The 12881-nt window shown below is 38.4% G+C and overlaps 1 protein-coding gene across 1 annotated transcript in view; it reads right to left on the minus strand.

Moving 5' to 3' along the window:
• The window catches only part of CRIM1 (cysteine rich transmembrane BMP regulator 1), a 194614-nt gene that overhangs the window by 30467 nt on the left and 151266 nt on the right, over positions 1-12881 (minus strand). The window lies entirely within an intron of this gene.

Consider the following 12881-nt stretch of genomic DNA (forward strand, 5'->3'; position numbering starts at 1 on the left):
ATTGAAAGACTAAAACATATTAATAACTTTATGCTGTTGTTGTCAACTGTTTGGTGATTAAGACCTACTTTTTAAAAATACAACTGTAATATCCTAAAATGTGGTTTAAGCTTAGAGATACTAGACTAAAAGACCTGTCTCATGAAGTTCGCTACCATGTTTCATCAGCCTCTTGTGGCGTAAGAGAGCTGCTGGGCTGTTGGCATCTCAGTTTCTCCAGTACAGATGGTCATTATATTCACTGTCACTGGAATTTACTATTTTGAGAACGATGAACTTCTTTTTGTTCTTCTTGAAAGAAGTTTTTCCAGGAAGACCACTCTTAACATACTCTGGGATACAAAGTTCATTTATTGGTTGCAGAGGTGAGAAGAGACAGAAAGTAATGATTCTTGCTACACTAGGCATGCAAACCACATTATTACAATAGCCAAAAAAAGAGCTCGAAATAGAAAAAGGAAATAGAATACAGATTCTATCCTAAGGGCGAACTTTTAGAGTGGTATTTAAAGGATGGCTGATCTCCAGTTGAAACATCCATGCTGCTGCAAAGTGCTGGTTATACAGAGGGCAGCTGCAGAGTGCTCCCCTCCAGATGTCCTCCTCGTTTGAGCTCTGAAGACTACTTCCCTTTAGGGGTATGAACACTTAGGGACGAGGTTTTGCCCAAGAGGAGATCAGTACCTTGACTCATTCTGTTCCTAACGCTACTTCTGTGGGACTGAGATGCAAAGAGAATCTTCATGTCTCTAACACGGTAATACGTTGAAGGCAGACCACAGAAAGAATCTTTGCTTTACTTAAGTGCTTTTTCTTCTATTTTTTATAATGTGGCAGTTAAGACTGCAAAACATAGACTTAACTGGATGTGGCTAAGCTAAGTGTTTCCTTACCTATACTACCATGTTAACATTCATTTGGTAAAGAAGGCCTGTTTCTTAATACCTCAGAGTGAGACTGAAGCCTTGGAGAAAACTGGCAAATTCGCTGCCCACTTCTGTGGTGGAATTTGGGCATACAGGCACAATGCAACATAAGAGCCTTATTATCCAAAAAAAACAGTTCTCAATTTAAGCAGGATGAAGATTGTCAGGTTCATGAATCCCACCTCCCCACTTTTAAGCAAATTTGGTGTCTGAAGCCAAAAGGGTGCAAGTTTTTTTGTCACAGAATATAGAAAAAGAAATGCCAGATTCTTTCACCACCACTCCAGAGCTTAACTTTGTCAGCAGTGTTGCCATGCCGCAAGATTTAAGCATTTACTCTCAAGTCAGATCTAACCTTTGCACAACAATGGTAACCCTTATCTCAGGTTCCTGGTTTACTTGGAGAGAAACACATATACAAAGACCTTCATGAAGTCTTACATGTTTTTGTAAGATGGAGTTCAGCTTGGTCTATCAAGAATACTAGATCTTTTTAATACGTAGACAGTAATGCTGATTTAAAAACATTATAACGTAGAGGAAACTCTGATACTCTTCTCTGGTAATGATACCCTTTTCTGGCAAAGAAAAAGGCTTTCCTTGAAGCAAGTTACAATAATGAGAATTTAATTTATGAGCTTTTACACACAATTATTCCCTGATACCATGCAGTGATAATAAAATTAACTGAACTTTTCATTACGTGTGACTTTATAAGTTAGTCCTAACTTTTAAAGTTATACTGGAACTTCATAAAGAATGTATGGAAAAGTACACCTACACTGGAATATCTCCAAAAAGAATTAAGTTCAGTTACGACCTTTGATATGGTGCAAGTTATGATATCTCCTGCTGATGCTCAGAACTGATCAGTGAATCCCAGAATCGCACAGGCTGGATCGATTAGAACCATTCGTTTTCTGAAGCGTACTTTCTCAGAGATGAAATGTTTCGGTGTCTGTTCATGAACATCAGGCTCATGGAACACAGGTCAAGGAACAAGAAGGTACAAATGCAAGAGTATGGAAGAAATGAATAGGCATCTTAAAAAAAAGTGAAAGGAAGAGTTGAAAATAAGAATAAATCTAAAAAATGGAAACAACAAGAACATTATTTTTACTTGGCATATTTCTTTATCTTATTAATGTTTACAAGTATCTAAAGGGTGGGTTTAAGGAGGATGGAGCCAGAGTCTTTTCAGTGGTTCCCAGTAACAGTACAAGGGGTAATGGGCACAAGCTGGAACATAGGAAGTTCCGATCAAATATGAGAAAAAAACTTCTTTACGGTGACAGAGCACTGGAACAGGCTGCCCAGGGAGGCTGTGGAGTCCCCTTCTCCGGAGACTTTCAAGACCCGCCTGGATGCAGTCCTGAGTAGTGTGCTCTAGGCAATCCTGCTCTAGCAGGGGAGTTGGACTAGATGATCTCTAGAGGTCCCTTCCAACTCTGAAATTCCGTGATTCCATGATTATTTGTTTCCAGATTATGCGTTAAGGAGAGCTATCAAAGTGCAATGCCCAGGTTTAAGTATGAAGTTATAGAAGATGGCAAAATAATGATTCCTCAGAATCCCACAGCCAAATAGGTTATTGTTTTTACTCTTCTCTTCTGCTTTGATTTGGTTAGTGAAACTGCTTTTTCAGAGACGCAAAACAAGTTTGTTACATGTGACATTAACATCCTTTATTAAAAGGGTCAAGGTATCTAGGACTCTGCTATACAAGCAAAAAGACAGTGTCTTATCCCAAGTAGCTTATGATGTAAATATACTTAATACTCAAAAAGTCAGCTGACATACTAACCAGAAGATCCAGTCTCAAGGCAGTAATTTCCTTGCTTAATCCTCTACATAGTGAGTTATCCTCAAAAGGATAACTCTTCAGAGCCTTGGGGTGGATGGCTGACTAGCCACCACTGCCTCTCAGGAACAGACACTGAAGAGCATACAAAATATCATCAACATTCTGGCTACGTCAAACATACAGGGAAAACGTGTTGAAGTCAATACAGATCACTGTTCACATCTGAAATTACTGGTGTTATGTCAGTACTATACAAGGAATACAGAATAATCTCCACAGACCTCTGCTGAGAGTCTTTCTAATAAGATGCTAAAAATGATGCCGTCTGAGAATCACAGAATCCCAGACTGGAAGGGACCTCAAGGATCATCTGGTCCAACCTTTCTTGGCAAAAGCACAGTCTAGACAAGATGGCCCAGGACCCTGCCCAGGTGAATCTTAAAAGCATCCAGTGTTGGGGAATCCACCACTTCCCTGAGGAGATTATTCCAATGGCTGATAATTCTGATTGTGAAAAATTTTTCTCTTGTGTTCAGTTGGAATCTTCCCAGGAATAACTTGTACCCATTACCCCTCTTCTTTTCCACGTGACTCCTTGTAAAAGGAGTCTCCATCTTCTTTGTAGCCACACTTTAAATACTGGAACATGGTGATAAGGTCTCCGTTAAGCCTTCTTTTCTCAAGCCTGAACAAACCCAATTCTCTCAGCCTTTCCTCATATAGCAGGCTTCCCAGTCCTTTGATCATCTTGGTGACCCTCCTCCGGACCCTCTCCAGCCTGTCCACATCTTTTTTGCATAGTGGGGACCAAAACTGAACACATTATTCCAGGTATGGCCTGACAAGTACTGAGTAGGGTGGGATAATGACTTCTTTCTCTCTGCTGGTGATGTCCTTGTTGATGCTCTGCTGCAGCAGCATGCTGTTCACTCATATTGAGCTTGTTGTCCACCCCTGAGTCCCTTCCCACAGAGCTGCTCCCCAGCCAGGTAGAGCCTAAGCTGTGCTGCACTCCTGGATTATATTTTCCCAGGTGCAAGACCTTACACTTGTCCTTGTTGAACTTCATAAGGTTCTTGTTAGCCCACTCTTCCAGCCTATCTAGGTCTTCCTGCAGGGTGGCTCTCCCTTCTGAAGCATCCACTGCTTTGTGATAGCCCCCAGGAGGATTCATTGCTTAACTTTCCTGGGGACTGATGTAAGACTGATGGGCCTATGATTTCCCGGATCCTCCTTTAAGCCCTTCCTGTAGATGGGGATGACATTAGCTTTCAGTGATACGGGATATCACTGATCTCCACAACTTCTCAAAGAATACGGAGAGCGGCCTTGCAATGACGTCAGCCAGCTCTCTTAACCCCCTCTGCCCAGGTTCCAGCTTGCAGTGTCATTTGTGCCCACCTGACAGTAGCCATCAATAGTAGTCTGTGTTGTGGCACCCTCTCAGCAACTTCTCGGACCTTAGCTCCCAGAAGGCAGCACACCTCTCATGACGCCCTGTCAGGCCAGCAGATGGGTGCCTCAGTGCCCTTTAACAGCGACTCATCCGCTACAAGCGCTCATCATGTGTTTTTATGATATCCACTATGTGCTACTAGTACACTAATTATTAACATGTTATCCTAATTTAATTTTTGATAGTATGACATTACAAGCTGTGGAAATAACCTTTAAATAGTTTTGAAAAACATTCTCTATAAAGAAATACAGTGTTATGAAAAGCAGAAAGTGAACTCGGGTCTGCTTTCTGACTTCACATCTAACCATCTAAATTTGTCTTACTGAAACATTATTAAAACATGACAATTACAGGCACTCTCAAACTGCAGTACCATCTGGTACACATGCACAGTTTATGTCTGCTGCACAGGCCTGTTGAAAACCCTGGTTCAGTGTTTTAAACTGTTTTTTTTTTTTTTTCAGAAAACAGAGTGAACAATCTATTTAACAAAGCAGAGTGTAGCGCTCAGAGAAAGAAATTAAAAAAAAACAACCCAAAACAGAAAAAGACTGCAAGCCTAAAGATTCAATATTTCTATAGCCTTAGCTATAGCTTTAAAATCATCATCAACGAAATAATCACAAATTAGTTACAAAAGAGAAAGAAAAAACAGATTTTCCACTAACATTTTGCATTTCAAGTGACAAACGCTAAAGAGAACTACTTCATGAAAGTCAACTGCAATGAACTGAAGGAATTTATTGTAGCGGAATATTAGGAGGTTATTTGTTTGGGGGCTTCTTCCACCTCTGCTTAGATAAGTTTCATCAGGAACCTGACTCCCAAATCATGGAATGTATTTGCAGAGGAGAGATCCAGCCTGAACTGGGCTAATAACTGCGTTAAAGTGTATTGGGGTAATCAGACAGTCTAAAAGGAGAGGATAGGAAACATTTTTAAAAGGTAATACAGAAGGAAAACTGCCTTTTAGAGTTTGAGGGATGTGCATTACACACCTGCACGTCACTGCATCTCTAACAGAATGGGATCAAGCTTCTGATCACATAGTATAAGCCATCTTTAGTGCTCTGACTGATTAGTTATACTGACATCACCTAGGGAACTAAACTAATGGTTAGACAGGAGTTAGAAGACTAAAACAGAAACAAAATGATGAATAGGAAACCAATTAAAGGGAAGACATCTCTCATTGTGCTGCTCAGGAAATACCTGGCTGAAGAATAGAGTTCTACAAGAGTACTAGAAATATGTTCATTAATTGTTCTTATGGAACATGAAATGTCAATGAGGTAATGTCAATACGGAAAACAATCCTTCTACACAAGATAACAGGCAGGCTTAGGGGGCTAAAATAATAATAGTGAGGTGAAATGTAATACTGGAAACCTATAAAGTCGTGCAGCCTATAGGGAATAAAGAATAATTTATGCTACAAGCTGAGAGTTCAGGCACAGGATATTGGTTGATCTCAGAATGATACTGACGTGATATGACTTTATAAAAAGCTGAATGTGTTCCTGAACATCTCGGGCTAATAAAACTTTATTTTTACCACAAATACTTAGCTTTTTAATGTGAGGACAGTAACTGAAATACCACATAAAATTCTGAAATAATTTCAACTGAAGTAAGTACAGCAGAAGGCTAGGACAATAATCATGGAAAAGCTCTTTGTCCTCAACCAACGACATTATTAAAATAGCCTCCTGCTGGGAACAAATACTCACTTGAGGACAAACATGCACTGAATTCTTATAGCAGTGAATCCAGCCCACACAATAAGACCATGCAGTTTTCTTTCCCATGTGCAACCCATGACTGCAAAAGCAGCAGGAAAGTCAGTTACCAACACATCCACATTTCCAGTCACAGTATTCACTAGACCTCGCGATACTGGCAAAAGCTATTGCTTATAGACTTTGACCCCTCTAAACACTGTAGTTCTAGCAAATACTTCATTTGGTAGTTTGCAACAATTTTAACACATTATATATGCTGACCTGGATATGGGAATTTCAAAGTAGTGTATTCATTTGGATCAATTTAATAAGATGCTGTTGGAAAAAAACAAGTAGAAAGGGAAAGACCAGTTGACGATGAACTGGTCTTCCAAAAACCATTTGTGAATTATTAACGAGCAAACAAATATTAGCACCAAGGTTTTCAAGCCTCGTCACCGTTGCCTATAAACTCCCTCTTTTCCCCGCCTTTCTTCACCCACTCACAAGCAGTTTCATAAACTCAAGATGATAATAAAACAAATACTGGAGTTTCAGAAGAGCACAATGCTGCTTAAGGAGAATGGAATATAGGGGATGAGACAATACTCTCTGAAGAAGAAAGTCTTGTCGTAAGAAGAGATGATTACCAAGATATGGTGGGGCTCTACGCAGCACACTGCACACAAACCATCTGGTGTTCTAAAACTTTTCCACTAAGTATCTGATTCTCAACACTAATGTCAACTCTTATTTTAAAAGGCTTTCAGACTGCTATAACACCAAGTCATTGGCAGCTAAAGGAATGAAAGCTATGTACGAAAATTAGCATGTAGCAGTAGTTGATACATCAACATGACCTACTGTAGCCCAGGGCTCACCCTGCAAACAAGGCAACAACAAAATTCTGTCCCAGTATATGCAATGTTAGCAACCTTTGCATTTCTGAGGATTCACTCCACAGTCACTGACTTCAGACAAACGCAATCTGTCCTTCTCAGGTACGGTATTTCAGAGGCAATGTATCTCAAAAGGAATCACAACTCTTTGGCCTAAATTCAAACCATCAGATGCATGATTTATTCCTGATTTCAGAGTGTTCACATCCCCACCTTGCATGAGCCTATGAATATTTGAAATGTTACAAAATATTGCTTGAAAATCAAACTGAAAAGTAAACAAAACTCAATTCCATGAATTGCATGCTTAGATCTAAAAAATGTCTTCTGTTTGAACTTCTAATAGCTTGGCTGTAATTCCAACTAAGTCATTTTAAAAAAAGACTTCTCAATTTCCTTCTTCTAGCATATATATATGGCACGTAAAAAAACCTCTAAGCTCTTAAACTGAGTGATTAATTTTTCTCCAATTTAATATTTTCCATATGGACACACTGATAATTGTACTGTAAAGACCAAAAATCATCAGAAACTTTTGAAAATGCATTCTAGAGATGCACAGCCTGTTGAAATACTTTGAATTAGAGGATTGAAAACTAAGAGATAAAAAAATAACTGCCAGAGAATATCAATAGATACTTGACAAGAATTACGTCAGTATTTCAACTTAATCTTAGGCTGGTGTCCATTTTTTTTGGAAAATTTGTAGTGTGGCTACACAAAGCTAGCTACATACCTTTACCATCATTATTTTCTTGACGCTGAGGCTAGATCATATCAGGAGAACTGTTTCACAGTACCTTTATAATTAAGCACTCCTCAGCCGTCCTCTCGGTGTGGATTGCTACTGCTGGTTAATCTTCAGGGGTGGGGATCTGGGGAGGCAAATTTATGAAGGAGAAAACTAGGTTACTTATCAGTAACTGGAATTCTCTGAATATATTGCCTCCACAGATCCACACTAACCCTCCCTCCTTTTGTCAGAATTAACTCACGATTCACAAAAGCTGGATAAAAATGAAGGGACTGGGCACTGCGATGCTAGAAAACCCTGTTTAAAAAAAATAATCTCATGAGTCCATTGAGGCAAATGACCCGCTTGGATACTTGCTCTAAACAACTCTAGGATTCACATACAACACGACTTCATGAAAATGGATTTGCAGCAGTGGTATCTCAAAGGTGGAATAACTGAAAAATGATCAAGCTTCCATAAACCTTCTAGCAGCACATTGTTTTGGTTTTTTTTCATAAGTCAAGTGAAAGTCTTATCTGCTTCTATTGCATTAGATATATTGTAAACATTACTAAAACCAATACATTGTTGTAATCTTCAGAGATCCCTGCCAAAGGCTTCTAGTGAAAAGACAGATAATGTTTATTTGGCATGAGCGGTTCGTGATCATTCCACCCTCTTCAGGGAGCACCTCCACCATCTTCCACATGTGTACTTAGAGTTAATATTTCTATTCTACTTAGAATATGTAGCATTACATTTTTAAGAAACATGTTTCATGCCCAATTTTCTGTGGCTGTATTTCACCAACTGAGGTCTAATGTATAATAGCTATTCCCTTTTGTATCACTGCAAAAGGATAATAAAACATCCTTTTTCTGCCAGGTCTACAAAATTATTTAAAAAAAATCAAGATGTGCTCTCATTGCACTAAGGGAGACTACCTGGACTGTCTTTGTTTTTATAATTCTTTTCCCCATCCAATTTGTGGCTAAATCAAGGTAACAATGGGAGATAATTATTACTAAAATAGAAAAGTGTTACCTGATTTATATTTTACTTTACTATTTCCAGGAATTTTACATTGTCCGAAGAGTACATTTTGCATTATTAGTGTGTGCGATTGTTTGTTCCACCTCAGTTTCATATCAAAATAAACATAAAACACGTTTGTTTAAATGGACAAAATTAAAACTGAAGGATTTTGAAGTGTTAATAACACATCCTTGAGCATGTAATTATTTACATGAATAAAGGAATGAAATGTTCAAATTTTGCCTAGGAAGAGTTAGGAAAACCCATCCCAAATGCTAACTCTTGAATGTTAACACACAGAAAAAAGCAGTTGAGATGTATTCTCCCATTGTAGTTCCTGCAGAGTTTTTCTTTCCCATCGTCACTCCATACGCTTTTTCAGAGCCTTAACCACTCCTATTTATAGACAGCCCATAGATGCATCTACCTAACTTTTCCCAAACCTTCCAATCCTGCCTTTGAACGCCTACACAACTAAACCAAGTCCCACTCTGCCAAACCCAAATTCCATGTCGGCATTCCACTCCACTTCATCAGCTATAAAGGGAGGTGGTCTGACTCGCCAGAATGTTGAAGTCCACACTGCGTATGTCTCCTAGTATAGAGTGAATGACAGTACCTCCTTTTAACTCCATGGTAGAATACATTTTCTTCTCATTTAAGGAAGAGATATCAACACTCTTCCAAAAATATTTCTGTATCTCTATAGAGTGTGTTTGAGGGAAAGGGGTGGTTTTATGTCCAGAGAACTGTGCAAACACATAATATGCCAAGATTTTTAATTTTCAAATAGTGACTTCATGGTTTGCTTTCACAGGCAAAAGAGACTACAACACGAAGTGGCTGATGATGCACTACGATGGACAGGGAAAACGACTCTTCTCAGCCTTCTACAACTGCATCTCCCCATAATCAGTCTGGAATTAAAGAAATTGCATGACAGTTACATCTTGTAACTGCAAAGGTAAGCCTTCTAAATGAAGCAAATGATTTTTAAATTTGATAGCAACGCTCTGATGTCACTCAAGATTTGAAAGGTTAAAAAATACTAAAGCCATACATGCTCACAGTTATACCCTGAACAGTACTTCACATTCAGTTCATTTGGGGTAAAAAGCTATAGACTAAGTTGCAGGAGAGATTTTTAAAGGCTTTTTCTTTTTCATGGATATAATACAGGGAATAGACAAGGCTAGATAAATAGAATCAAATACAGGCCCTCACTGCAGATTCTCACCAAAGAATGATTTAGTGTCCAGCAGCAGCAACCAGATTTTAAGTCCTGTATTACTGCAATCACCACAGGCATTATTTCAGTGTGCCCGTTAGTCGCCTTTGGAGCAACAGGAGTCCTGCCTCACAAAGAGCCGATCACTGGTCTTGTTTCATTCCCCCAAGTTCTCCCTACAAAAGCAAAGGCCTCGACATTCAAAACACAATAGGAATTGCTGCACCCTACGAGTAACCATTTTTTGCTTATTTACTTTTTGCTATTTGTTTCTTGTTCTTGTATCATCTTATATCATCTTACTTCCCCCCACACCCCACCCCCTGCCGTTAATCCGTTAATGCATTTAATGATTTTCCTACTGTTTTCAGTTTTGTTGGTATTTTGCAGCAGTTCTTCCTATATCCTGGATTATACTTTTTTGCTTTTATCCTTTTGTAGTACTATTTCAGTTTCTATATGCTCCCGGTCCATATAATCCTTCTTTCTCCCTCATCATTTGTGGTTCCATCTCTACTCACTGGAACCTTTTTCCCATATCTATCTGTGCTCACCCTTTGCTCAGTGGCAGGTTTTTTCCTCTCTTCTCTTACAACTGTGGTCTGCCTCTGCTTTTTTAATTTTATTTTACTTTACAGCATGTATGTTTTCACTGCATGTTGTTACAGCATGTTTTTGCGTTCACTGCAAAAACAGGAAGAAGGATACAGGACAAAGTAAACTTACTGCTATTAAAATCATATTCTAAAAATGTTATGAATTGCTTCTTTCTTCCTTCTCATTCTGTAGTTAGCTTGAAACTAAATTACAATAAAGCCCCAAACAAGTTTAATGATATCATGCTTAGAAAATTATTTCTAATAAACCTACTGTAGTGACTTCTGGCTACAGGAATGTAAATGAAGGTAATAATGAGGAACAATTTACAGCTTTACTCTATGTCCTTGGCTGAAACAGACTGAAGTATAATTAATCTTCAGCAGAGAGATTAGATAAATTAGCAAGAAAGGAAACTTTATGAGAAAGAGATTAGTAGACTTAGGATACGATGACTTCAAATGGTAATGGGGGGTCTGTGGGCCTCCTTCACTGAGGCACTTTAAATCTGACTCAGTCAAGCAGCTTAGACCAGCAAGAAACAAGTGGCTGCACTATAAAGATAGTGATGTTCCCAAAAATCCACGAGTCTACATGGCCTAAAGATAATAGACATTTTCATGTTCTTAGACAGCCAAGATGCAACTAAGTCGGTCTTGCACGTGACAGTACATAGGATCTCAAAACACAGAACTAGCACAGTATGTTTTCAGCATATTTTACCTAAAACTCCTTTTTTTTCGGTGCTCACACACTCAGTTGTCCAGAGCCTTGCAAGCAAGAGAGATTACTTGACAGAAAAATTCTATTTCTGTCATTTTGACTGATAACCACCAAGTGATGAAGACTTCCAAGCCGTTATTTTTCTTCACTTCTTTAGAAAATAAAGGCTCCCCCCTTTCTGAATGACTGAGGAGATTTTAAGCAATCTACAATTCAAGTTATTTAACTGAAAAAAAGATGACAGATAAATGATACTATTAAGTTTGCTCCAGACAGTTTGCTACTGCAAAATGAAAATAATTTTAAGCAAATCTGGCAAGTGAAAAATTCCCTTGAATAGATAGGTTCTTAAGCACTATTTAATCAGAAACACTCCAAGCAAGAACAGAGATTTCCTGGGATGTGGTATGTGTATGCGTGCAATCTGGTAACTTAGGACAAAAGAAATGATCCTTTGGAGTGCTGAGTCTCCTGTGCACCAAACTGGAGGAAAGGACTGCATGCATAGGCAGAGATGATGAAATTTGCCGAGTCCATCCATCTTCTTGTTTGTGTCAAACTCCCCAATCAATTTAACAACAATAAAAAAAAAGAAGGAAAATCAAATTACAAGGTTAAAAGCAGAACTTAACATTTCTAATTTTGTTCTTTGGAAGAACTAAGCAAGGCACGTATGCGACAGCTTGGATGCAATCTACAGAAAGTTGTCCTTGCCACTAATACAATTTGTAATCAAAGGTATTATTTCTGTATTACCATAATGATATTACTGTTTGCCAAATATTTACTTATTATTAAGATGTCCTGTCCTTTACCTTATGGAAATAAAAAAACCACAGTTCCCCAGAAAAAAAAAAACAAACAACGTTTAAAAGGTCAGGACAAACCCTCTTACTCCTTAAGCAGAATACCAATCCAATCCTAAAACTCTTTAGTTTGTAGCAATATGGGTTTAGAAAGTGGCTGAGAACGGGCGGACTGAAATCAAAAGAAGAGGAACAGAGTAATACTTTAGTTGTAAAAGCCTCAGAGGCTACAACGAAGCTGCAGAACTACAATAAAATTACAATGAGAGTTTAAACCCACTCCTAGGCTGGGCTGTTGGCCAGAGTGGTGCATCCTGCAGCTGAGATTAGTACTCCACAGGTGTCTTTTATTGGGCAATTCCAACAACCAACCTGACCTTGCTTTATATTTCATCTGTAAACATTGAATTCTTAAGGAAACACACAGAAAATACATTTTTGCTGCTTCACTGGTACACACAAAGTTCTTGCAAGGCACAGTGATTTTCCTTGGGGAAGAAATAGATGTTAAAGCCTGCATAAATCCTAATTAAAGTATTTTTTATATATCTAATATAAATGTAAGAATATGTTACAGAAATAGAGTTATATATGGATATGTTTGTATATATACAAACACACCCCATGCCCCCTCCCCTCCCCCCACGGCATAGAATTTTCAAACATTTATCCTCAAACCCTAAGTTTTGAGGGGAAAAAAAGCTAAATTTAAAATAGGATGTCTAGCAATAGGAGTTTTTGAAGTTCAGATTCTCTCAAACTCTTTACATACACAGAGGAAAATGAAATGTGGAAGACTTATCAGACTTCTCAAAGTCTGAATAAACATTAAGTCCCAAATTACTACCTCTTCTACCTAGCTGTTAATTTTTACCTGAAGTCAGACATTTTATGTTTGCCCCCAAACACATTTTAAGCAAGCAAACAAGCAGTGTGAGAAATCAGGA

Source organism: Chroicocephalus ridibundus, chromosome 3 (assembly GCF_963924245.1).
Source record: "Chroicocephalus ridibundus chromosome 3, bChrRid1.1, whole genome shotgun sequence".
NCBI classification, from domain to species: domain Eukaryota; kingdom Metazoa; phylum Chordata; class Aves; order Charadriiformes; family Laridae; genus Chroicocephalus; species Chroicocephalus ridibundus.